Source organism: Astatotilapia calliptera, chromosome 17 (genome assembly GCF_900246225.1).
Source record: "Astatotilapia calliptera chromosome 17, fAstCal1.2, whole genome shotgun sequence".
NCBI classification, from domain to species: Eukaryota; Metazoa; Chordata; class Actinopteri; order Cichliformes; family Cichlidae; genus Astatotilapia; species Astatotilapia calliptera.
The window spans coordinates 36,092,368-36,117,891 of NC_039318.1; the positions used below are offsets into that span (position 1 = coordinate 36,092,368).

General features: G+C 40.3%; 1 long non-coding RNA gene across 1 annotated transcript; it reads right to left on the minus strand.

Moving 5' to 3' along the window:
* Nucleotides 1-17,085: 17,085 nt before the first annotated feature.
* Nucleotides 17,086-20,824, minus strand: LOC113008577 (uncharacterized). The gene is made up of 6 exons (XR_003270046.1): nt 20,515-20,824; nt 19,405-19,552; nt 19,211-19,299; nt 18,733-19,040; nt 17,865-18,047; nt 17,086-17,770 (listed from the first exon to the last, which is right to left on the minus strand). It is a non-coding gene; the product is annotated as an uncharacterized LOC113008577 (long non-coding RNA).
* Nucleotides 20,825-25,524: the final 4,700 nt, after the last annotated feature.

A 25,524-nucleotide genomic window follows, 5' to 3' on the forward strand; every position in this document is an offset into this window, starting at 1 on the left:
TTAAACCAAGCCACAGACTGGATATAAAGATGGACATAATGTAGCCTCCACCTGTGAGGTTTTTAGCAGTATTTTACCTGCACTCTCTCTAATGGCCAACAGGAGGCGACTCCTCTATTGTCAGAAAGAAGGCTAGTTGATCTAGAACATAGTTACCTTTCCACGTGACTTAAATTAGCTCTTCTGTAAGCAAATGCAAAGACATCATTTTATCACAAAGCTATAGATCTGTAGATATATGAAGTCTGGCAAGTGCCGAGTGATGTTAAAGGGAGTGAATGCTGACGCCAGCCGAGCAGCTGAATTCAACAGGTGACAAAAGCAGGAATGAGCAGTCATGTAGCTATAATGCTACATGTAGCATTATAGACTCCATTTCTGTCTGATTCTGTTGATACAAGAGTTGCTTTTCCTCCTTCTTTGGAATGTTTTTCACCAACTTTTATGTTTACTTTGTTACACTTAAGGATTGTGTGTGGCCTGATTAGGGTAGGAATTATCAGTGATTGGGACTGTAACTATATTATACTGTTAATTTTTGAATTATGCGATTTTGTATCTCAGGTCATTTTGCAGGGTGACATAAAAGTAATGTAATGAGTAGTTTAATGAATTAGGCTACGTCCACACGTACACGGGTATTTTTGAAAACTGAGATTTTCCGTTTTCGTTTTAAAAAATAATCCCATCCGCACGTAAACGCAGAAATGAAGGAAAATGCTGCTAGGAACATGCCAAAGCAACAGGTGGCGATATATTCCTAACCGTGTAGAAATGTTGGCCAATCAGAAGTCTAGAAGCCTCGGTGGGAAATAGTAAACAAAGATGGGGCATAGAAGCAGAACCGAGTCGTATGTGTGGAGGGACAGTAACTGTGTGTGTATATGTGAGCATTTAAACACTGCAGAGAGTACAAGTAACAGTATTGTAGAAATTAATTTCACCGAAACAATAACGTGGCGCACAGTGTGACGTCAAAAAAGGCGCACACCTTTGACGCTGCGTTTTCTCCGTTTTTCTCGTCCACACGTAAATGCAAAAACGGAGTTTAAGAAAATCTCCACCCTGGCAGGTGTTTTTAGAAATCTCCGTTTTCAGTGACCGAAAACGCCGTTTACGTGTGGACGAAAGGTGCAAACGCATAGAAAAATCTGCGTTTGCAAAAATACCCGGGTACGTGTGGATGTAGCCTTAGTGTCTATAGCAGGGCCGATATCCTGAAACTTTTCCATGTGTCCGTGCTGCAACACACCTGAATAAGATTTGTAGGTGATTAGCAAGACTTGACTGCATGCTGAGGTGGCAACACCTAACCTTACTTACACTTTTATTTAAATGTACTTAAGTTTTTTTTTGTTTTTTTTTAAAAAGCACTTCCAAAACTAGTTTTATTGAACCATATTCATTCATGAGCTGCTGTAACATGAATCAAATGGCTGAATTGCCACCTGCAGTCAAGTTCTATAGAGTCTTGCTAATCACCTACTAATTTCAACCTGCCAACACGGACGATGATGCAATTCTACACTGCAATCATCGAGTCCATCCTCACCTCCTCCATCACCGTGTGGTACGCTGGAGCCACTATCAGGGACAAACAGAGACTGCAGCGTGTTGTGCGCTCTGCTGAGAAGGTGATTGGCTGCAGACTCCCATCTCTGCAGGACCTGTACACCTCCAGGACTCTGCGGCGTGCAGCCCGGATCTCAGCTGACCCTTCTCACCCTGGACACAGTCTGTTTGACCTGCTCCCCTCAGGCAGGAGGCTCCGGTCCATTCGCACCAGAACCTCTCGCCACAAGAACAGTTTCTTCCCCTCTGCTGTTGGACACATGAACAATAACCACATGACTGTCCCCGCCACTAACACATGACCCTACGCTGTGTCACTGCATCATTTCATGTCTGGCACTGATCACCACCTGCACTCATGTATATATCTTTCTACGTAGCACTCATAATTCTTATTCTCATGTATATATCTCATGTATATCTCATGCACATATCTTTCTTTCTACATAGCACTTTAATTCTTATTGTCTGCACTGAAGCACCGCAGCAATTTCCTAATGTTGTAAACCTCAACATCTGGCAATAAACCCATTCTGATTCTGATTCTGATTTTATTCAGGTGTGCTGCAGCAGAGACACATGGAAAAGTTTAAGGATACCGGCCCTGCTATAGACACTAATTCATTAAACTACTCGTTACATTACTTTTATGTTACCCCGCAAAATGACCTGAGATACAAAATCACATAATTCAAAAATTAACAGTATAATATAGTTACAGTCCCAATCATTAATAATTCCTACCCTAATCAGGCCACACACAATCCTTAAGTGTAACAAAGTAAACATAAAAGTTGGTGAAAAACATTCCAAAGAAGGAGGAAAAGCCACCTGTGGTCTGTAGGAAGCAAATAAGTAACATAACCCAGAACTTTTTAAATCAGCATGTCAGTGACATAGTAGTACATCTGCCTCATGATCCAAACCAGTTTCACCCAAACTGTAAAGACCACATGTGGTCTTTACAGTTTGGGTGAAGACATATTAGGCAACCATTCATTATATGCACATTTAATTAAGTTCCTTCCAATACTGCAGGAGGACTAATGATTCTCGTGACTTGTGGAAGGATGTAATTCATTACTTTCTGTTAAGTAAAACTTTAAACACTGTCCAGCACGTACAGAACATGGCATGAATATCCGTTGCAGCTGGTGGTTGCAAAAATAATAAACTGGAAAATGTTAAAAAGCTCAGAGCTTAACAGAGTGACTCTGGACACATGAACATACTGATAATTATATCAAAATATCAATTAGTGCATCTTTAATTTATTAAGTGTTACTTATATGTTTATGATAATGTTGGCTGTGGTTTTCTTTGACAATAACACAGATGTGCACTACCAGTCAAAGGTTTGGACACACTTTCTCAGGTATTGTTTTTTCTTTATTTTTACTACTTTCTATATTGTAGATACAAACTGGAGACATCAAATATATCATGCAAGATATATGGAATTATGTAGCAAAGAAATTCATAAATAACTCTACATATGTCTTATATTTTAGATTTGCACAAAGTGCCACCCTTTGTTGACAGCGCTGCAAACCCTTGGCCTTCTCTCAATGAGCTTCATGATGTTATCACTTGAAATGGTTTCACTTGACAGGAGCACCTTGTCAGGGGTCAATTGTGAAATTTCTTGCCTTCTTAATGGGGTTGGGACCATCAGTTGTGTTGTGCAGAAGTCAGGGCTGTCAGCTGTGAAACAACCTGTTTGACAACTGTTAGAATTCATATTATGGCAAGAACCAAATTCCATTATTACTTTAAAAGCTGAAGGTCAGTCAGTCTGGAAAATTGCTAAAACTTTGAATGTGTCTCCAAGTGCAGTCGCAAAAACCATCAAATGCTACGAGGAAACTGGCACACATGAGGACGCCCCAGGAAAGGAAGACCAAGAGTCACCTCTGCTGCTGAGGATACATCTGAGTCACCAGCCTCAGAAATCCCAAGTTAAAGGCACCTCAGATTAGAGCCCAGATAAATGTCACAGAGTTCCAGTAGCATACACATTTCTACATCAGCTGTTCAGAGGAGACTGTGTCAGACCTGAATCAGACCTTTATGGTCAAATAGCTGCTAAGAAACCACGACTAAGGAAAAGCAAGAAGCAAAAGAGATTTGTTTGGACCAAGAAACACAAGGAATGCACATTAGACCAGTGGATATCTGTGCTTTGGTCTGATGACTCCAAATTTGCTTCCATCTGCTGTGTCTTTGTGCGACGCAGAAAAAGTGAACGGATGGTCCCTACATGCATGGTTCCCACCGTGAAGCATGGAGGAGGAGGAGTGATGGTGTGGAGGTGCTTTGCTGGTGACACTGTTGGGAATTTATTCAAAATTGAAGGCCCACTGAACCAGCATGGCTACCACAGCATCCTGCATTTAGTTGGACCATCATTTCTTTTCCAACAGGACAATGAACCCAAACACACTCCAGGCTGTGTAAGGGCTATGTGACCAAGGAGAGTGATGCGTCAGATGGCCTGGCTTGCAGTCACCTAACCTATGACAATGAACCGTAGACTAACGGCAAAGGTGCCAACAAGTGTTCAGCATCTCTCCTTCAAGACTTTTGGAAAACCATTTCAGGTGATGACCTCGTGAAGCTCATTGAGAGAACGCCGAAAATGAGATGAACAGAATCAACTTTTGGGGATTTACTTACCTGGATGACTGAACATGCATCAAGACATTAATATTCCTAATTTTAATTACAAGTATAATTATATATTGATTCTAAGTTATAATCCACCAGACTCTCTTTGCTATATTAGTTTGATCCCATCAAAAAAAATGATCAGTGGTCTCATTAGTCTGATGCCCAGCTTATAAATTGTAAAAGTTTTTCAAATATCAAATTTCCTGCTGACACAGAGGCACAAAAACAAACCGCCAAATGAAAACAGAACCTCCAAGGTGGAGGCAATAATGCTTCAGCAAGTCAGCAGAATGAATAATATCTCAGTGTGTCTTTCCATTAACAGTCAGCACACAAAATCACCTGGATGGGACCAACAACTCTCACTGCACTCACAGTGCAGCTCCTCCTGCATCAAACTCAATAATTAACTCACTAATAATCACGCATCATTCTCATATTAATTCTGGTTAATGGTGACCAATGAAAACTCACACTTCAAAGATGCCCCCACCCCATCCTGTCGCCCACTCCACATGGCCCGCTCCCCGCTGTCTCATTAGTATGCAATGCATCAGTGAGGCTATGCGTGCCGATGATGGCTGAAGACCCTCAGGCAGAGTTTCAGGCTAGATTTTAATGGGGCGGTGAGGGTCACCAAGCAAAGAGAGAACAATACGCCTCTCCAGTTTCCTGTGATCGCCTTTTCAGCAGGATGGGGCACCCCAGGGGGAAGGACCTGTTGGGGTTTGAATGCAGAAGAAGCTGACCTTCAAAACAGTGTCAAACCATATTCCCTGTAAAGCTGCAGAGTTTCAGGTCAGCCTCCTTTGAGTGCTGCCGGTTGGCAATTAGCTGTCATACTAGTGCTCAGGCTAAGCGCACTTCACTAACAATGTTGTGATATTAGGTTAAACACTGAAGGGACACGGGCGGCCCAGCGGATATGTAGCCATTCTTTGATGTTGCATTGAGGCTGTAACCGCAGCACATCCAGCTGCTTCCAATCCTTTTTTTATTCCTACGCTTCTCTTGTCTCTCGCCTTTTAACAGGACTCTATAAACACACTCCAACCACTTTTTTTTATAACCTTATGAAAGGTAGATTTTATGCAGCAAATGTAAAATATGCCTCGAATGCGAGCAGCAGCCAAATATTTATGGAAAAATGGGGAAAAGTTAAAGATGTATAAAGCATTCACTGGTTTTATATATTATTCATGACTCTGAATGTTTTTCATGCTTTATGCATGAAAACACCTATTTAAATGCTCATCAGGAACTGTATGCTTGGTACTGTATAAAAATGTGCTCTATAACCATATTTTTAAGTATCTTTTTACGCTAAAGACATTTTAGCAAAGTAAAATAGTGGAACAGTGCTTGAAGCAGAGTGCAAACGTTGTGCTTTTATTAGCTGATTGGCATCAGCTGTTCCATTCATGCGTTGCAATCACTGGCTCGTTCACAGCTGTGTGGCTACCGGCTTAACTCTGACATCCAGTCGTACTTGCATATTCAAGTGTGGACTGCTGCAGTGGGAATTTACTCTCAGACAGCCCTAATTTGATACACCGAACTGATCTGACACATTTGTCGATCAAGGAATTGTTCGTTTAAAAAAGGTGCACTAAAAACAAACGCAACTGTAAAGTATGCGACACACACAGCGATTGTGCTCACGAGCAATGTTCCCTCTAATTTTTCATGTGTCTGAGCGAACACACAAACTCCCTGAGCGGACACATGGACCACAGTGAGCAACATCAGACGTCTGCACTGTGGTGACACCAGCATCGAATCCATCCAAATTACATGGTTTATTATTTACATTTATGTTAGGCTACTTTTAATTAACTGCTTTAGCCCACTTACAATGAAAAAAAAAAATTGACCTGTGTAGTGAGTCTGTGGTCTGGGAGAGAGTCTGTAACTCTCTGTCTGCAAAATACAGTAAATAATGACCAATGTTGGACAATTAATTATATAGTTACTTCTTCAAAAAAGTAACTGAGTTATGCAAACAACAAAGTTTTTTGCAGCTGTTTACCTAAAAATGCAGCCAAGGCGTTTTTAAATAAACATTTCAAACTATTTACAGAACAATCAGCTGTTCTGCATCAAATCTGATGCCACACAAATTATTTGTGGCACTCCAAAAAATAATTTCTGTCCACTATGAGATAAAGGAGAACAACAGCCTGATACCTGCAGGCCTGACAGCAGGAGACATATCACTCCTGTAACACCTGTAACATTCAGCAGTGGCCTCATTGTTCTGACACACACAACAAAACTATTGACTACACTACACACAGGTGGGCAGGTGCTTCTCCAACAGCATCACCATCAACACAGGAGCACCTCAGGGATGTGTCCTCTCGCCACTGCTCTACTCCCTCTACACTTCAGACTGTGTGGCCACCCACGGCTCCAACACCATTGTGAAGTTTGCTGACGACACAGTGGTGTTGGGTGCCATCTCCAACAACGATGAGGCGGCCTACATGGATGAAGTGAAGAATCTGGCATCGTGGTGCCAGGACAACCACCTCCAGCTGAACGTCAGCAAGACCAAGGAGCTGGTGGTGGACTTCAGAAGGGGTCAGCACAGAGACTACAAGCCCATCATCATCAATGGAGCTCCAGTGGAGAGGGTGCAGTCCTTCAAGTATCTTGGTGTCCACATCTCCTCAGACCTGACATGGGCTGCCCACATTCAGGTCCAGACCAAAAAGGCTAGGCAGCGCCTGTATCACCTACGACAACTGAGGAAGTTCAGGGTCTCTCCAAAGATCCTCAGGATTTTCTATACAGGCGCTGTGGAGAGCATCCTCACACAGAACATGACATCGTGGTTTGGGAACAGCTGTGTGAAGGACCAAAAAGCTCTCCAGAGAGTGATCCGTACAGCAGAACGCTGCTGCAGGATTGCTCTCCCCCCGCTTCAGGACACCTACACTAGGAGATGCCGGACTGGAGCAGCGCAGATACTGAAGGACCCGTCCCATCCTGGCAACAAACTGTTCCAACTTCTGCAATCTGGTAGAAGGTTCCGCATCTTCCGGGCAAGGACAGAGAGACTCAAGAGGAGCTTCTATCCCCAAGCCATCCGTGCCCTAAACACACACACCCGCCCTCTCACATCATCTATAATTGACTGAGACAGGACTCTTCCAGACACTAAACCAAGGCACAATGTACATTTCAAATTCCTTTAATTTTAAATATGTTTATATTGTCTATCCTGTAAAATAGTCAGATGTCTATTCATATTAATGTACAGAATTCACCTGCTTGCTGCTACTACTGCACATTCACCCAGTGTATATACTATATGTGTATATATATAATGTTCTTCCTCTACACCCCCCCAATTTTTGCACATGTCGAGGAGCGTGTCAGGCTACATTTCACTGTGTGTTATACTTGTATAACTATGCATGTGACAAATAAAGAACCTTGAACCTTGAACACTAACTACACAAGATCTGTGCTAAACGTCGCAAATCTCTCACGTCAAAACACGGTGTCACTCCTAAAACTTCCCCCTCCCTAAACAACTAAATGCCATGTTGCCATATCATTTTTTTGATTGGTTGACATGGTACATTTTTCGACCAATAGGAAAGGGTGGGGTTTTTTTGGTGTTGTTTTTGCTCACAGCGGAGCTTTGGAGCGTTTTCCTTATAAAACACAGTTTTTAGTTTCTTCCCGCAGTAAATATAAACAACGATAGTATTCAGGAAGAAAAACAAACATTGCATATAATTTTATCATAACCGATCAACACAATTTAAAAACTGGTATAAAATCCACACTGTGGTGGGGGCTGGTTTGCAGCATAATTTGCATAGTACAGTTTTCTGGTCCGTGTCATACTTTTCATAACCAAACCATGTCCATGCTGCAGAGGTAGCCCCACGTTTAGGAATAAGGTCCTCAATGTATTTGGACTGGTCCTTCTGTTTGGACCTAACTGGTTCTGCCTCATCTTTACTGGCCATGCTGGTATTCTCTGTGCCTGCATCCACGTGGTGACCATCCAAACGATGAAAAAATATTTCGTAAACAGTGTATTTTGTGACAAACGATAGCCTATAATATGAAACAATAGATCTTTTAATTTTGTCATCGAATATATTTCGTCATATCGAACAGCCCGACCGAAATCTCAAAACTTTGTGATAAACTGATAAAGTCACACAAAAAAAGATTAGTTCACATTACTGCTGCTAAAGGCTACAAGCTACTGAACGATAGTGTACTTGGTTTTTTACAGCGCTGTAGTTCTTAGTAAGACAAAAGCATCCAACTGTGTTCATTCCTGCTCCCTCCTCTCGTCTTTACTCGCCTCATTCAAATGTTTGTTTAGGTTGTAGGAAAACATATTCATTGTTAAAGATGAGGTAGCCTTCTGTCCATGAAACAGAGAATCCAACAGCACTGAACAACTAGCACGGTGTGCAGATGTGAGAGGGACTGTTTAGAAAAGATATGAACAGTTTATCCTTCATAACTACTAGAACAACAAGTCCTTATTTAATCAAAAATATCAGTATTTCACAAAGTCCACTGGATCATGCACACACTGAAATACCACATAAAATTTAGTATAAAATGAACCTTGATACCATTCACATGCACATCCATTAAATGTAAGGCTTTAACCAGATGCTGTTAGCTTAGCATAATGGAAGCTAGCTGTTTGCCCAGAAGCAGTGGCGTACTCTATTCAGAAATGGGAAACACATTTCCTGATTTGTCATACTTAAACCTACATACCACCAAATAAATCCTTACTTATCATGTAAAGCAGAACTAGAAACCCCTCTTTTAAAAACAGAAGCTTTACTGCAGCGTTTCCAATCAGTTTCTTTGTGTCAGCGATCCCTGAGGGACTCACATTGTATTAGATGTGGTTGATAGCAGCTGCCTGATATCTAATGCATATAAAGCCAATATTGTCTGCCCCTCATATCACAGTCTATGCATTGATGCTATATCAGAGGAAAATGTCTCTCAAAGCATCAGCTACGGAGCGAACCAAACCAATAAAAAGATGGCCCGGAGGCGTTCTGACCCAAACTGGACCTCAAACTGATATGGCCAAAAGCTACAAGCTGCTCTGGTGTCTCAACAAGACACACATTAACCTTTCCTCCGTTATTTTTCTGTGGAGATCTCCCACTTTGAAGTGCTTCCATTTAACCTTCATTTAACTTTTGTGTCATGCGCTCCCAGGCGCCCCATTTTGACAGCGGAAGCCTTTAGAAGTCAGAAAAGGCCTGCGGCTATAGATGGCATATCAGCACATCTGTCTGCTGCAGTGCCAGGTTGGGGAGTGAGGAACTGGCTGTTCGTTCTTCCACAAGTGGTCTGTCATTTTCTGGCTAGATCCCTCTTTAGCTCAGTGTCAGAAAGACACTTTAAAAAGGCATAATCCTGATCTTACACTACCAAGGAGTCAGAATTTTCTAGGGCTTATTCAGACAGCATGAAGCCAGGCGAATATGAACTAAAGCTGGCATTTCTTCCAGTGGTCTATTTTAGTTTGAAACATATTTTTAAAAAGAAAACCTTTTCTGACTTGTCTGCTTGGGGGACACGACTCTAGAGTCGCCCACAGAAGGAGCAACATTAGCACATTTGACACTGTGTTTTTAATCAAGGTCAAAAGTCACTCTCATTTTAACTCTGTTTTGGTCTCCACCGATTTCCAAGGGTAAAATATTTAACTGTTGCTCACTGAGTGTTGAACAGTTAGTCAGTGACTTTTGGGGTTAGTACAAATTGTTGTATTTAGCAACTTTATCTAAAAAGAAAGACTAAAGGGCTACAAACAACGAAAGACAATCAAATGCTTTTTTAAAACTGCAGAGTGCGGTTGTAATTTTCTGAAGGCTTATTGCAATCTGGTTGTTCAGTCTGACGTCACTAGCCGTGTCTGGGTCTAAACTCCGCTGCAGGTCCATATATCAAACGATCACTATGGGATTACTGAGAGTTGAAAAACTGTCTAAAGTCTTTCATCTTTAATAAAATGATCAGCGTTCTGCTCTACCAGGTGTAACAATTGAGTTTAACACCCAGGCATCCATGAAAACGGAATTTATGACATTTAACGGAGTTAGAAGTTAGCAGGGAGTTAGCTCGCTAGCTTCTATCTAAATACAATATAGCATGTCCTGACTGCGGGGTTTTGGAAACAAATTAAAACGTACAGCTCTGCTATCACTTCCAGCATAAATGAAGACAGAAAACTAAACAGCAGTGACGTTTGTAGGGTTACTGAAGTTGGGCTAGCTGGTATATAATGATGTGCTACGTGACCGCTAGCGACACAGCTATGTTATCATAATATAAACAAGCTAACTGTTTTTCCACTCGATAAAAGTTACCGTGAGTGTTCTCGGTGGTCAGGAACAAATGTAATCGCATGGCAGGATGCTGTAAAAGGACCAAACTTCAGCCAGGAGAACAACTGAGATAATCCATCCACAATACGAGGTTAGTCATTCATATACTGCTGCATGGGCTGGGCTGTAGTTACATCCTAAGGTTTTAAAAACTGAGCTTAAATAAATGATTAGCGGTAATAAAAGCCGAGGGAGGTCAACAGTGATCACTGACTGTTTTAGGAGCTTTTTGAGATCAAATAGAAGAAAATACATAACATTAAACATGTTAACAACACAAAAGCCATATTAAACGCAGACTACTTTAGACCCGGAAGTAGGATTCGTCGCGGCATCACTGAACAACCGGATAAAGAGCTGTTTTCCGTTACACACAGTCATTAGATAACATAATTACTGACAGGTGGAGCTTTAAAAGAAGAAGAAGAAAATTCACTTCCCCCATTTTCATATATTTTGGGAAACTGACACAAGTTTTAGAGCACGAAGGTACTATTAATCCTTTAGCTTGACAATATCAGTAACCACTTTATTAGGTACACTTATCAAATCAGCTCTAATTCAGCAATTTTCCAGTATGTATTTTTATTTTGGGTTAACAAACCTGCGGTCCATGCATAGATGGCACAGTGGTGAAGTGTTTAGCACTGTCATCTCACAGGAGAAAGGTTCCTGGTTTGAACTCCAACTCTTGAGTCTGCATGCTCTGTGCCTTTGCAGGTTTATTCAGTTTTCCAGCTTCCTCCTGCAGTCCAAAGGCATGCCTGTGAGGTTAACTGGTGATTCAAAATTGTCCAGCACTGAAAGGTAAATAAAGTGCTTCAAGTGTAAAGAATGAAGCATTTTACAAAGTATGAGAACAAGACACTTTTAGCCAAAGCACTTTGTGTGGTCAGTAATACTAGACAAACATTATATATGTATTTACTTATGTCTGTGTTGTTTTCTGCATGAGGACACTTGTACTGTGCCAGTATCTGTCAGTTTGACAAAGGTCATTTGGTAAAAGAGCTTTTGTCGATTTAGCACCGTCGGCTTGGAACAAACTGCAGAACAAAAATGACTGAATTCATTTCATGAAGTGCTTTTAAATCTAAACTACGAATCCTTGAGGCCAAGTCCATAACATGCAACTGTTTCAATTCGATTGATTTTAACTGATTTTTTATTTGAACTTTATTGAATTTTATTGAATTTTATTTTTTATTTTTTCGCATGTGTGTTGTTGCTGCCTGTGCTTAATTGAGTAATTTCTGTAACTGTGAGACACTTGCTGCCTATCTTGGCCAGGTTTTTAATCTCAATGGGATCTTCCTGGTTAAATAAAGGTTAACAAGTAAATAAATAATAAAATGAAACATTTAACTCCAAATACTTTGATAATTTATAGTAATAATAATAATTTTAATAAAATGGTTTCTTTGCATTTCTTTGTTCATTTTGAAGGCATTTAAAATTTCACACATTTTTTTTATTACCTCACAAATGTCTGTTTTTTCTTGTGATTGTCTCATTAGCATGGGGCTAGTAGCCCATACAACCATGCACTCACATAAAATACATTATGTAGGCAATTATATAGTATTTGTATAGAGTATGATCCAGTCGTGGGGGACGAAGGGAGAGGAACACTATTTCTACAAAAATGGCAATAATATAATTGCCTGTAGCGCCAGTCTTTAACTTGGCTTTAGTACAGCCAATAAATGACTGCATGTTCAGACCATTTGATTTTATTCAGCCAGCACACAGCTGTGTGACTTGGTCTGTGGCTGGTTGTACAATTCCAAAGGACACGTAGTATGGTCCAACCACATCTTTAAAGTCAAACAGATAATCACAAATAATATTTGATTTTTATATTCAGGAACTGAGCAGAACACACAGGTACAGGTGCATTGTTCAAAAAGTGGATTTTATTTGAAGAATACCAAACAACTGCAGGTAAAATAACCAGAACGCTGCTTTAAACAGACCGTGAACTTAAACTGACCAAACCAAAGCAAGAACTCAGCCTATGTAGCAGAGCAAACCACTGTAAACACAAAGTGATTACACCACAGCGCGAATAAGTAAACCAGGCACAAAGAACCCTCCTTCCCTCTGTCATGTCAGCTCCACCCTCACGTCCTCTTTTGTTCAGCCAGGACAGACCGGAGCACCAGATACATAATAGCACATAGAGATAAGAGTAATGGTGACAAACCAATATAAATTTAGCACCATCACTGTGCATCCACTCGCTTCTGCCTGGACCTATCCCAGCTGTCTTAGGGCGAGAGGCAGGGTACACCGTGGACAGGTCACCAGTCTGCCGCAGGGCTGACACATGGACAGAGACAACCATCGCACTCACAGTCATCTCCACTTTCACACCAGTGGGCAATTAAGTGTTTCCAATTAACCTGTCCCCACTAACTGCATGTCTTTGGAGGAAAAATATTTTTTATTTACAAATATTAATGTTGTTATCAAAATGATAGATATCACTTATTTACTAACAAGCAAACAAACAAGATTTCTATTGATTTATTCAGTACATGTGAGGTTTTTTGTTTTTGTCATTTTACATTTTCCTGTTTTTCTATACCTGGTTTATTTATTTATTTATTTATTTATTTATTTATTTATTTATTTTCCCATTTGATTCACCTTTTATTGTTTATTTTATTTTCACTTACTGAACATGGGACAGACTTGACTGGGGGAAAGAGGGGGAGAAAGAAAGAGGGAAAGAGAAACAGCTGAGAAGAGGGACGGGGGAGAAGGGCAAAAGACAAAAACCAACAGAACAGGCAGAGAAAAAAAAATGCATATATCAATCACCTGGATCACCTGCTGAGAAAGAAAAAAGAAAACAAGCAGAAGAGAACAAGAGTAATAGAATAAACAACATCACAATGATATATGGGAATATGACAGTAAATACTAAATGTTAAACATTATTGTGCAGCACATAAGATCAACAGAACACAGTGTGCTTTGAGGTAGGAGCCAAAAAGGGTGTAGTTTGTGGGTGTGAGCACCCGTGTGTACACCTGTGAGCATGGACGCGCTTGTTTTTTGTTTTTTTTAAAAGGTTCCTTCATGTAATAATCTGCTAGAGGGTGTGGGGGGGCCACAGCCCCGTCCTCCAGGGCGTGAAGCAGGTATGGAGGAGATCAAAACTCCAGACATCCAGAGGCCCCCAGAACACAAGAGACCAAGGAAGACCAACAGAGGGGCAGCCGCGCCACTGTCCCAGTAAGAGCTGAGGAGAGTCCCAGATTAATGTTGTTATCAAAATGATAGATATCACTTATTTACTAACAAGCAAACAAACAAGATTTCTATTGATTTATTCAGTACATGTGAGGTTTTTTGTTTTTGTCATTTTACATTTTCCTGTTTTTCTATACCTGATTCATTTATTTTTAATTAATCAACTTATTTGTTTGTAACCAGGTTAAGACTGTCATTTATTAAAATGTGTTGAAATATTAAAACCGTTGAAATCCATGTTAAAATGTAAACTAATAATGGTTAAAGTATTTAGTAAACCTTTAAGAGGACTACAACATAGTTTAAAAGAACATTTACATTAAATATGGCTCGTTTTTATTTTAGTGAGGTTTGTATCCTGTTTTATTGTGAAGAGGAAGTCAATGTGGTTGTGATCGGTAGTTGTGCGTATGCATGAACTGGACTATCTGCTCGACAGTCTTTATCGATGCACACATTTTGCAGACTGCCTATGAGAAGCTGGAGACGTCCACCGTGCATCTGCTCACTTGGAGATGTCCGCTGATCAGTCTGCATTCCTTCACACATAACTGTTTCTACAGAGCATATACATGTAGAAGCATTTTAAAAATGAGTCTGAGTTTGACAATGAAAAGATATTCACAGCAACCACATCTGGACAATAAATAGCCCGCCCACTGAGCTCCTACTTACGTCAACACTAGAAGTTCAATAGACGTCAAAATCCGGTCTTCAAGTCTCACATCATTATCCATTTCCATGTCCAAACTCTGTTTCAGGTCCCAAAGTCAAACAAACGCTGCAGCTTCACTGAGAGTTAAACACTGTTATGTGAAAATGTGGTTTAAACAGCAACTTAGTCACAAATACAGCAGAACAAGATGAAGCAGAAGACTTACTACCCGCTCTTTAAGTCTGATGTCATTAGCTGTTTCTAGGTAAAAACCTTAACCTTAAACATCCACAGCAATAATATTGATCCACATAAAACTGACAGGGAAGATTCTTTTCTGCAGAACAAATAGTTTTATTTTTGATACTTTGATAGAGTTGTGATTTATATAATTAGCCAATAATGCAGTTAATTTACGGTTAGTTTAATTGCTACTATTGCTAAAGCCACCACTTGTTATTGTCAGATTTAGTACTAGATAAGCAGTAGTGCAGGACTTTCTGGATCAGGAGCATATCGTGACACTTCCCTGCCCAACTGCACTCATCTAGTAATGGAGAGCCATTCCTGAACAAGAGATCTGGATACATGTGCAGAAGACATCGTACCTCATAATAAAGAAGTTGTACATACATATATTATACTGCCAAATACACTAATTATTACTACACTCTTAGAAGGGATGTGTTAAAATTGACACATCATGTGTTAAATTTTAACACATGTGCTGCATCAGATTAGGGACAACACATGATGTGTCAGTTTTAACACAATTAATGTGTCTCCTCCTTTAACACATCTTCTGTGTTAAAAAATGTAAACACAAAGATGTGTTATTTTGACACAAAGATGTGTTAAAATGTGTACATTTCAAATTTTTTTTAAAAAAGGAGAAAAAAGATGGGTATATATTATACACTTATTGAATTCCATTTTTTATTTGGCATATTATAAATCATTACAAACTGAATGAACAACAACTGTCAGAATCTTTTCAATTAAAATGTTTTAAATTCAATTTTAGCCAAAGCTATATCACAATTTTTACTTTACAAAATCAAACAAAATTCATATCTGACTAGCTTTCTATCTCTCTAGATCATTAAAATGTCAAAAAAAAATTGAAAAAAGGGCAATCATATATATGATTGCCCTTTTTTCAATTTTTCAATTTTTTCAATATACACTCAACAAAAATATAAACGCAACACCTTTGTTACTGCTCCCATTCCCCATGGGATGGACGTAGAGACCTAAAATTCATTCCAGATACACAATATAACCATCCCTCCCAAACAGTGGTCACAAATCAGTCCAAATGTGTGGTAGTGGGCACATCTGCTATATTGAGATAATCCATCCCACCTCACAGGTGTGCCACATCAGGATGCTGATCTGACATCATGAGTAGTGCACAGGTGTACCTCAGACTGCCCACAACAAAAGGCCACCCTGGAATGTGCAGTTTTGTCTTACAGCAAAATGCCACAGATGCCACAAGCAATGAGGGAGCGTGCAACTGGCATGCTGACAGCAGGAATGTCAACCAGATCTGTCGCCCGTGCACTGAATGTTCATTTCTCAACCATAAGCCGTCTCCACAGGCGTTTCAGAGAATATGGCAGCACATCCAACCGGCCTCACAACCGCAGACCTCGTGTAACCACACCAGCCCAGGACTTCCACATCCAGCAGGTTCACCTCCAAGATCGTCTGAGACCAGCCACCCAGACAGCTGCTGGAACAATTGGTTTGCACAACCAAACAATTTCTGCACAAACTGTCAGAAACCGTCTCAGGGAAGCTCAACTGCATGCCCGTCGTCCTCATCGGGGTCTTGACCTGACTCCAGCTCGTCGCCGTAACAGACTTGTGTGGGCAAATGCTCACATTCGATGGCGTCTGGCACGTTGGAGAGGTGTGCGCTTCACAGATGAATCATGGTTCACATTGTTCAGGGCAGATGGCAGCTGAGAATGTCCCAGTTCTTGCATGGCCAGCATACTCACCGGACATGTCACCCATTGAGCATGTTCGGGATGTGCCTGACCGGCGTATACGACAGCGTGTACCAGTTCCCACGAATATCCAACAACCTCGCACAGCCATTGAAGTGGAGTGGACCAACATTCCACAGGCCACAATTGACAATCTGATAGACTCCATGCGACCATGTGTTGCACTGCATGAGGCAAATGGTGGTCACACCAGATACTGACCGGTTCTGGGTCCCCAGACCTCCAATAGCGCAAAAAACTGCACATTCCAGGGTGGCCTTTTGTTGTGGGCAGTCTGAGGTACACCTGTGCACTACTCATGATGTCAGATCAGCATCCTGATGTGGCACACCTGTGAGGTGGGATGGATTATCTCAATATAGCAGATGTGCCCACTACCACACATTTGGACTGATTTGTGACCACTGTTTGGGAGGGATGGTTATATTGTGTATCTGGAATGAATTTTAGGTCTCTACGTCCATCCCATGGGGAATGGGAGCAGTAACAAAGGTGTTGCGTTTATATTTTTGTTGAGTGTATATATATAATGTTCTGATATAATCCAGACAATACATGAATTAAAATTTTTAAAGGTAACAATTGTCATCTTCAACAAATTGTCAACATTTAACAAATGTGCAGTTGCATGCAAACAGAAAAACATACATTTTGGCGAATATAGCATCCAGGTTATACAATTTTGTACCTTGGGTTTAAATACAAAAATCAAAAATTTCAGCCAATCAGTTTATATTGTCTGACCTTTCCACTGCATAGGCATAAAAATGGTCAGTCCTGATAAGCAGTGTATTTGACAAAGATGCCAAATGAGGTTTCTCACCTCTGTGAACAGAGACTCTCTACATTTTGGACAGGTGAACATTTTACTTGCATCCTTTAATCTGTGCAATCAGCTCCAGTACTTTGGTTTTCCTTTGGGTGGACAGCGGCAGGTCATAGACAAAATCAAAGAAGGTGAAGACGGAGCCAAGTGGTGCTGGATAGGACAAGTTACATACCCAGTACAGTTTGAAAAGCTTATCCACAGCACACGTCAGGCCATCATTCAGAGAAATGGTTACTCTGTCATTCTTAGCAACAATGATGTACTGCCTGGTTGCCCTCTTTAGATCACCGATGCATATCAGCTGGGGTTGGTGTGTTGTGGATGATGCTTCAGGATCACTGCAAAGCGATGCAATACTTGTTCCAGGCTTGGAGATGGGGGAAGATAAAGATAGTATTCAGTGAGGTGTAGACAAATGCTTTCCTCAGGTAAATACCGTGAGAACTTTACTGAATACATACCAGTGCAAAAAAGGCTGCAACGACTGGCACCAACTGGTGGGAGTAGGTGTGTTAACACATGGCGGGGGGGTTCTTGTTTCCAGGGCAGCTATTGATTTGAGCTTCGGAATGATACTGGCTTCCCATTTTCGCAAAAAGAGATCCACCTTTCCTCCTGTAAAATTGCCAAACTCCAAGTCCAGCCTACGGAAATAAAAGAAGTGTTTAAGTTTAAAATGAAGCATTAAATACATTAAATCAAAAGTACATTCTGTCCATTTGGTAGCTGTATGGCTAAGATCAAACTTTACAGTATCACATTTCTGTTACTCATTCCACATCTAGCTTACCTACACAGTTAAACAACAATTTACTTGGAGTGGTATTTGAATACAAGTCCATTATTCCTTAATTTTAGCTATGATTTGGGTCCCATCAGACCCTGAGAAAAAATTAGGACTTTTTAGCTGATGTTCAACTTTCTAGCAGACAATTTCTTATGTTGTCTATCTGCGGTTTGTCCTGTAGAGCTTTTTTGTTGAAAATAGTGCTGCTGAAAGCAGAGTTTCATACAGGTTTAGGTGATTTTTTTGTAGGGTTTTCACTTCCACGAGCAGCACTTTCTGCATTGTCATTTGATGTCCCTACTATTAGATAGTCATTTGGTGGTACGACTAAGATTTTGGACCATGTGAAAAGTGATGCTCATTGTAATCAGTGCGCAGGGAGTAATGATCAAACTCTGAAGTTATAAAACTTTCAAAATATTCACTAGGAGCTCATAAACATACCTCCAAATGTATCGACTCCTGTTACATACTTTGTATGCAAAACACAACTGAGTGGAGAAGGAGTACATAAACCATTACCAGAGAACCAAGCAACTTACCAGACTTGGCATGTCCAAAAACCGTGGGTACTCTCCGAATATTCCAGGCTCTGAGACTGGTGTATGTTTCCTCCATGCCTGACATGATAATTGGAAGGTTCTCAGCTGAGGGCCGCAATAACTTGGGTGACCCACTCATCTGTGCTGCTGGTATTCCCATCCTCTCGCCTGAGCTTCTTGTCTTCACCACAGTCATCTGTCACTTTTCGCTTCTTATAATGTCTCTGCCCCTGGTCGAGATTCCGTCTAAGGTTGCGCAGTTTAGTCTCTAGGAATCCACAATGAGAGACTGGATCATAATAATGCTCCTGAGGAAGAAAGGACAGAGGTATATGGGTAACAGCTGAGCAATTTTAACTGAGAAAAAAAGCTCTAATAAATAATTAGATAAAGGTTAAACGATACACAGTAAGTGGGAACAAGTGCAATTTACAGTATGTAGTGGAATTTACATTATTAAAATGCTAAATTTACTTACAAATCCTTCCCCCTGTCCTGCCACTTAAGGGTGGAAAAGTGGTGAGGATGCTTTTTGCTACAGTTAGCTTCTCTGCACTAAGAGGGTAACTGGAAAACAAAGGTAAACTTTTTTACTTCTGTGCACTTCAACATTTTTAAAGGAAAACATTCATTGCAAAATTTTAACAAAGTACAGTAAAGTGCAATACTTACTAACCACACCTCTCCACCAAATCCCCAATGCAAGTCTTCACAAGGAGCCTCCTCGATGGCACCGACAGGTTTCATACTCCTTAAGAATCTGTGGGGCTTTCCTGAGTGACTTCAGGGGTTGACTTTGTTCTTCTGTGGTAATGGTAGACTGTGTAAAGGCAACACCAGACACTTTACCTCTCTGCAATAATCTTCTAGTTGCTACTTGGTGAATAAATCTGATCCTGACTAATAGTGATGTCTGATGTCTGTGGCACTGCTGACAATAAGAATTTATTTTTTTTTACAAATTTCTTTCTCATCTATAAAAGTGGTTACAAGGACTTTGACAGATTCTAAGTTGTCATATGTGTGCTGAAAAAATGAAACACATGGCTAAATAAGTAAGATAATTTGCATGGTCAAGTTGCTGTTGTTTGGTTTTTTAAATAACACTGACTATTACTTCCTCAGAAGTTCTGCATAAAAAAGAAACTATATCAGAGCATGTTTCCAGCAATAAGCCTTAAAAAAGAATGTGCACATACTTTAGTTAATCATACTAGATGCAAAAACTGCTTTAACTGCTTGAAAAAATAATTATCTCTGTCAATATGAGGTATATTTCATGTTAAAGTTACTCAGTCTTTATTCCTATTCTCTGCTAGTAAACGAATGGTCGCGGTGATAACTACATTTGCTATATTCAGAGCTAACGACAATATTGTCATTTTACTCAACACTGCTACGGTTAGGTGCTGACTCTGGCGTTGCTCGTAGACAACATAATGCCTGTCGGAGCCGCTAGCCAACTACCACACTGGTTCTAAGAGCAATTTCTGAATACTCTAATACATAAATAAAGTAAATAGATAAATACATGAATAAAGTAATACATAAAAATACTACCAAAACACATTAACTCTAATGGAGTATGGCACGAAATCCAAGAACTAATAATAAAATTAAGAGTAGGATATGTTAGCAAGACTGTTACATTAAGGTTAGCTAGGTATAGTTAAGCAGTAATTAACTTAAACTCTAAACTCCTATATTTTATATAAATTCACATTCTTCCAGAAACCCGGCATATTTTCAGTACATTAAGATAAACTGGTAAATGATACTTACTGTAAGGTCTGACAACATACTAGGCGACGTAACCTCCATCTTTGTCTCCTTTGTCTCATTGGCGCGAAAGATAGCGCCCCCTTCCCGCCGCCGCCGGTATGTCATGTTGCTGGGCAGAATTTGTTTCAATTTTAAGCATGTGTGTTCTTACTCATTTCATTTTCTACTTTTGCTTCAATTGTATTCACATGTTACGGTCAAAATTAAGCCTGTTCTTTGTGGATACTTATGCTTATAGTATAGCCATGGCCATTAATTGGTATGCCATACATATTGAGAAATAAAAAATTAATCCTCTTTCAGAATTTTAGTACACCATACCTTGGTCCACATTACATTATAAAATGTTTTATTTGTTGAAAGTAATGAGGAAAGGATTAAGGAAAACAAACAATAACTAAACATTTTATTTATTCAGTTAATATAGTTATAATACATTGTTAATCTACAATTTATTTCACTAAACACAGGGCTAGTATCAAATTACTGAGCTGCTAATTTTAGGTCCTGTTGTTAGATTCTGAAAATAACACACAAAATGTGTTAAACTGTGCAACACATCAAGTGTGTTAAGCGTTTTACACATTTTTTCAATGTTTACACATTTTCTTACACATGTTATGTTAAAATTTACACAAAATGTGTTAATAGTGTAACAACACATTTTTTGTGTCATTTTTTAACACATCCTTTCTAAGAGTGTATGTAACTCCAACAAATGCAGCAAAATTAAAGTTAAATGTGGTATAAATGTGTGATAGTGTGACATATCAGCCTTTACATATGATTGAAACGTTGAGTGTGAAATGAATGAATATAATAATTATCATGACTGTGAATAGAGAAACGTATCCATGTAAAACAAAAGGTAAAGAAAATTTTAATCTCTGTTCATATTTGATTCATTTCAGTGTTGAAATGAAGTAAACAGGATGCTTACTGACTGTGAAATCCTTTAGCCTCCTTCTGTTATCAATCATTACTTTTTGGTGCATTTCATTCACATTTTTGTGGTTAGAGCGCTTTCTCACAGTCTTTTTTTACATTTTTATATCAACACAATTAATTTATCTAGTGAAGCTACAGCTATGCTATAACCACTCTATACCCTTCTTAATTGAATCTACACTTAAACAGACAGCTTACTCTCTTAAATTTGCTCTTGAAAAGGCACATCTTATGATTTTTTTTGGTAGTGCACCTGTTTCCTTGATATTTATAGCTTCTTTTCATGCGGCTCTTAATTGAAACGGTTTGTCTGCGGTTGACAAACCCTGTCTTCATCTGGCTGGAAGGAATCAGCTGGGATTTTGACACGAGTCCAGATTTTCTGTCTAATTGCAGTTTTTCTGGCCTTGTAATTGACTTATTAAGCGTTCTTCAAACGGAGCACTGATTTGAGTTACACAAGCGTGACTAGTGTGTGTACCATCATCTGGTGCTGGAGGGAATAATTAGTCCGGAAGGAAAATCGTTTTTTGAGCATCTGAGGTTGTGACAGGGTTTCTTGGGCTTTAGCAGAGATAAACTCAGACAGTGAAGATCTGCCTCGCCTCTTTGATCTGGCCTGCCTTCCACTTAACTTGTGATGACACTGCACTTAGAGAGGGCACAGTGAATGTGAAGATTTCCCTCTGACTTTTACCTCAGGTGCGCTTAATATTGAGCCCACATGGAAAAAAAGGTGCAGTGTCTCAGCTGCTTAAGAGTCCGGTAGAAAGGAAAGCATTAATATACATCAATATTTGAGCCAAGTCATTGTGCAGCAAATAAAGCTCAATATCTGGGAGACGAGCCTTATTCCTTATAGTCACTGTATATTTTGCAGCAGCTCTGCATGACTGTATGACACATTTGTAGTCATAAAGCTTCAGCCTGCACATAGAGGGCACTCTTAGCTCGGTTTTCTCTGCAGCCCCTCTATGCAATACCACTGGGAAGTTATTTATAGAGGCTGGCTTCAAAGGAAGAGAGAGCAAGTTTTTATTGAGGTGATTTTGCTTTTGTGTTAGGGAGAAAGGACGGCTTGATGTCTTTTGTCTTCAACTTTACAGACTGCCACCACATTTCCTAATCTGTGTAATTTAGCAAATTGAAATCATGCATTGCTAATTTTTGATGGCTCCATAAGTTGTGAAATGTGTCCCATTGCAGCGAAAGCCCAGGCAGTGGAAGTCCAAGCTGATTTGCTGTTGGACAGTTCAGTTAAGATGAAGAGACTCCAAAATGTGCTGTCATCACGCACATGCTTTCTTTGGCTTTATTGACAGTGAGTGGGAGACCAAAATTGTGGACTCTTGTCAGCGCTGAGGATGAATTTTCTGGTTTATGGGCAGATTCTGTGCTGCAGGACTGACAGCCTGACTATGAATTCAGATGGGGGCGTAGAGGCTCTCAAAAAAGCAAAAAGTAAATGAACTGTCACGAATCTACCACAGTTGGGCTTTATGAGCAGTATTTTTCAGTCACTAATTACAGTATGATCTTTATCAAATCAACTAATGTTCCTATTTTCGGCACCACCACAGAATCACAAACCAGCACAAGGTCTGGCAGCTTCTCCCTGAATATCGCCAAAATTTCTCTCTCAGAAATGTGCCTTCCCTTGGCAGCAAGTCCTTGTTTCGTCCTCGGTGTGCGCCGTCTCTCAGCTTCACAAGGAGATTTTGAACTTTAATAACGAACAAGCAGAGCATACAACAAAGTATGACACATTTGTTATAAAGTTATTAGTGCCGTGGGCTGGGAGAAAGAAAGATTATGCTGGAGTTTGTTGTTTATATAGAAACAAACTTTTCTTTTTTCCCAGATAAAGGTTTTTTTTCAGTGCATAATATACGTATATATTCCAGTACAAAGTTTTATCTTTGTGTTTATCTTGTGCCATAGAACAAGATGCACTCCCCCAATATTATACGTTTGTACAATTTTTAACTAACTGTCCCTTCTTTATTTAAACTGTTTTTGTTTCCATTTTAGAGACACACATTGTCTTGAACACAGACAGTCCTTTCCACCCAAGCTGAATGGAAGTGCAGACAAAACCCAAACAACAACAATATGTAGTTATGAAACTTAAAGAAGTCCAGTTGAGTTCTTTCCAGGCTTCCTGGCCAAATAGCAATAGAAATGTCTTTATTTAACTTAAAAGGAAGACAAGACATTATTCATTCACTGGGGTGAAGGGAGCTGTTAAGGCCACGGTCTGGAGATAGGTCCACTATAAGAGAGGAGAGCGGAGTTAATAATGCTGAACTAGACAACTTTTCACCTGGGCTAAAAGTGCGAGGCTCTACATTTCGAATTAGCTCTATAAACCAGGAAACTCTGTGAAACGACGTCACTTCCTTGTTACCCAGAACCAGAAGCCCGAAGGCATCAGCTGTCAGTTTGACACGAACATATTCTTTTCTTTCTTTTTATACAGTTATTACTTGCTAGAAGGCATCCAAAGCTGAAGAACCTAACACTAGTTTTGTCACGGTGGTTAGAGAGTAGACTCAGGCGCGGAGCTCAAAAATAATGACAGTGCATTTATTTACAGTGCAGCAAGGTGACAACAGTTCAAATGTGCGACAGTGGAGATAGTGCGTCCCTCCTTCCGTGTAAGCCCGTGCGTAGTAATGAGTGCCCGTCTCTCCTCCAGGTGCTTCCCTTGTGTCCGTGAATCCTCCGTCAATCCCTGGGTGAACACCAACACACGACAGCAGAATGAGTATGACGATCGGACAGCACTACAGTAACATTTAGCGACTCAACGACACTACCAGGCTTAGTGCAATACTCCAGCGCTGTCTGTCGCTCAGCCACACCATTAAGTAGTCCTGCTGAAGATGGAAGTTGATTGGCAGCAGCTGGTGGCTTGACTGTAGGTGTGGCAGGTCCGGGCGACAGCACCTCCGGGTTGAAGGTAGCCCGTTGCTAGGCTACCCCCCAACACATCACAGCGGAGCCGGAGGGGAAGACAGAGCGACAGGAGAGACACATACACACGCACACAGAAATACACATACACACACCGGCAGGTCGACCGGTCAGGGCACCGTCAGATCCTGACAAGTTTGCTCAAGTTTGCTATACATTGGTGGCTCACTGATCCTGCCATCTACATCCAGATAACAAGGAAATGATGTATTTCACAGACCCTAATGATTGGCAGAGCTAACATTGCTAAGTTAGCTAACTTACTAACTGAGAAGATAAACAGAAACTTTGGCATATTAACAAAATATTTTGATATATATATATATAACTTGAAATTTCAAGTTATGGATGCAGATTTTTTCTTTTTTTATGACAGAAACATAGGTGACTCCTGCGTGGAAGTAGGTGGCTGGTTTGTTGGGTTAAAGGCAGGTATGTGCTTGGAATGGAGTTGCTAGGACCAGGAGGAGAGAAGCATTAGAACACATGTGCAAGAAGATTGCAGGAGAAACATTGGAGAGCTCATTTACTATTCTGATAAAGCTGAGTGTCTGGTGAAGACTCAGGGGCCCATGCAGGTCCTTAAATACAGCTGATGAGTTCTGATGAGTCCTGATGGGAAACGGGTCAGAGCGGCTGTGGAGCAGGAATCCACACTCTGCCGCAGAGAGTGGAGGAAAACCAGTCCAACCACACCTGGTCTGTGGGTGCAAAAACATTTCCAGACCTTTCAGCCACCATCTTAGTGACTTTCATGGAGGTTATAGGCCTGGTGCTAGCTCCGAGTCATATCACATAAAATGAGTCCATGTTGAATGTTTTGGCCATTTTAAGTCTCATACAGAAGCAATATCTCCAGTGTTAAATTAACACCAGAGAGTGTCTATATGGGTCCACTCCTCTGAGTGTTAACCTCCTAAGATCTGAACTCTTCCACAGCAGCATTTTAAATTTCTCGTTGATATTTGCGCTGATTGGGACCTGATGAATGTACAAACAAAGAATCACAAGATTTTTTTTTTTTTTTTACCCGATTCTTGTTTCTAAGAGAAATGAGAGCCACATATGATGATATTCGTTTTAAAT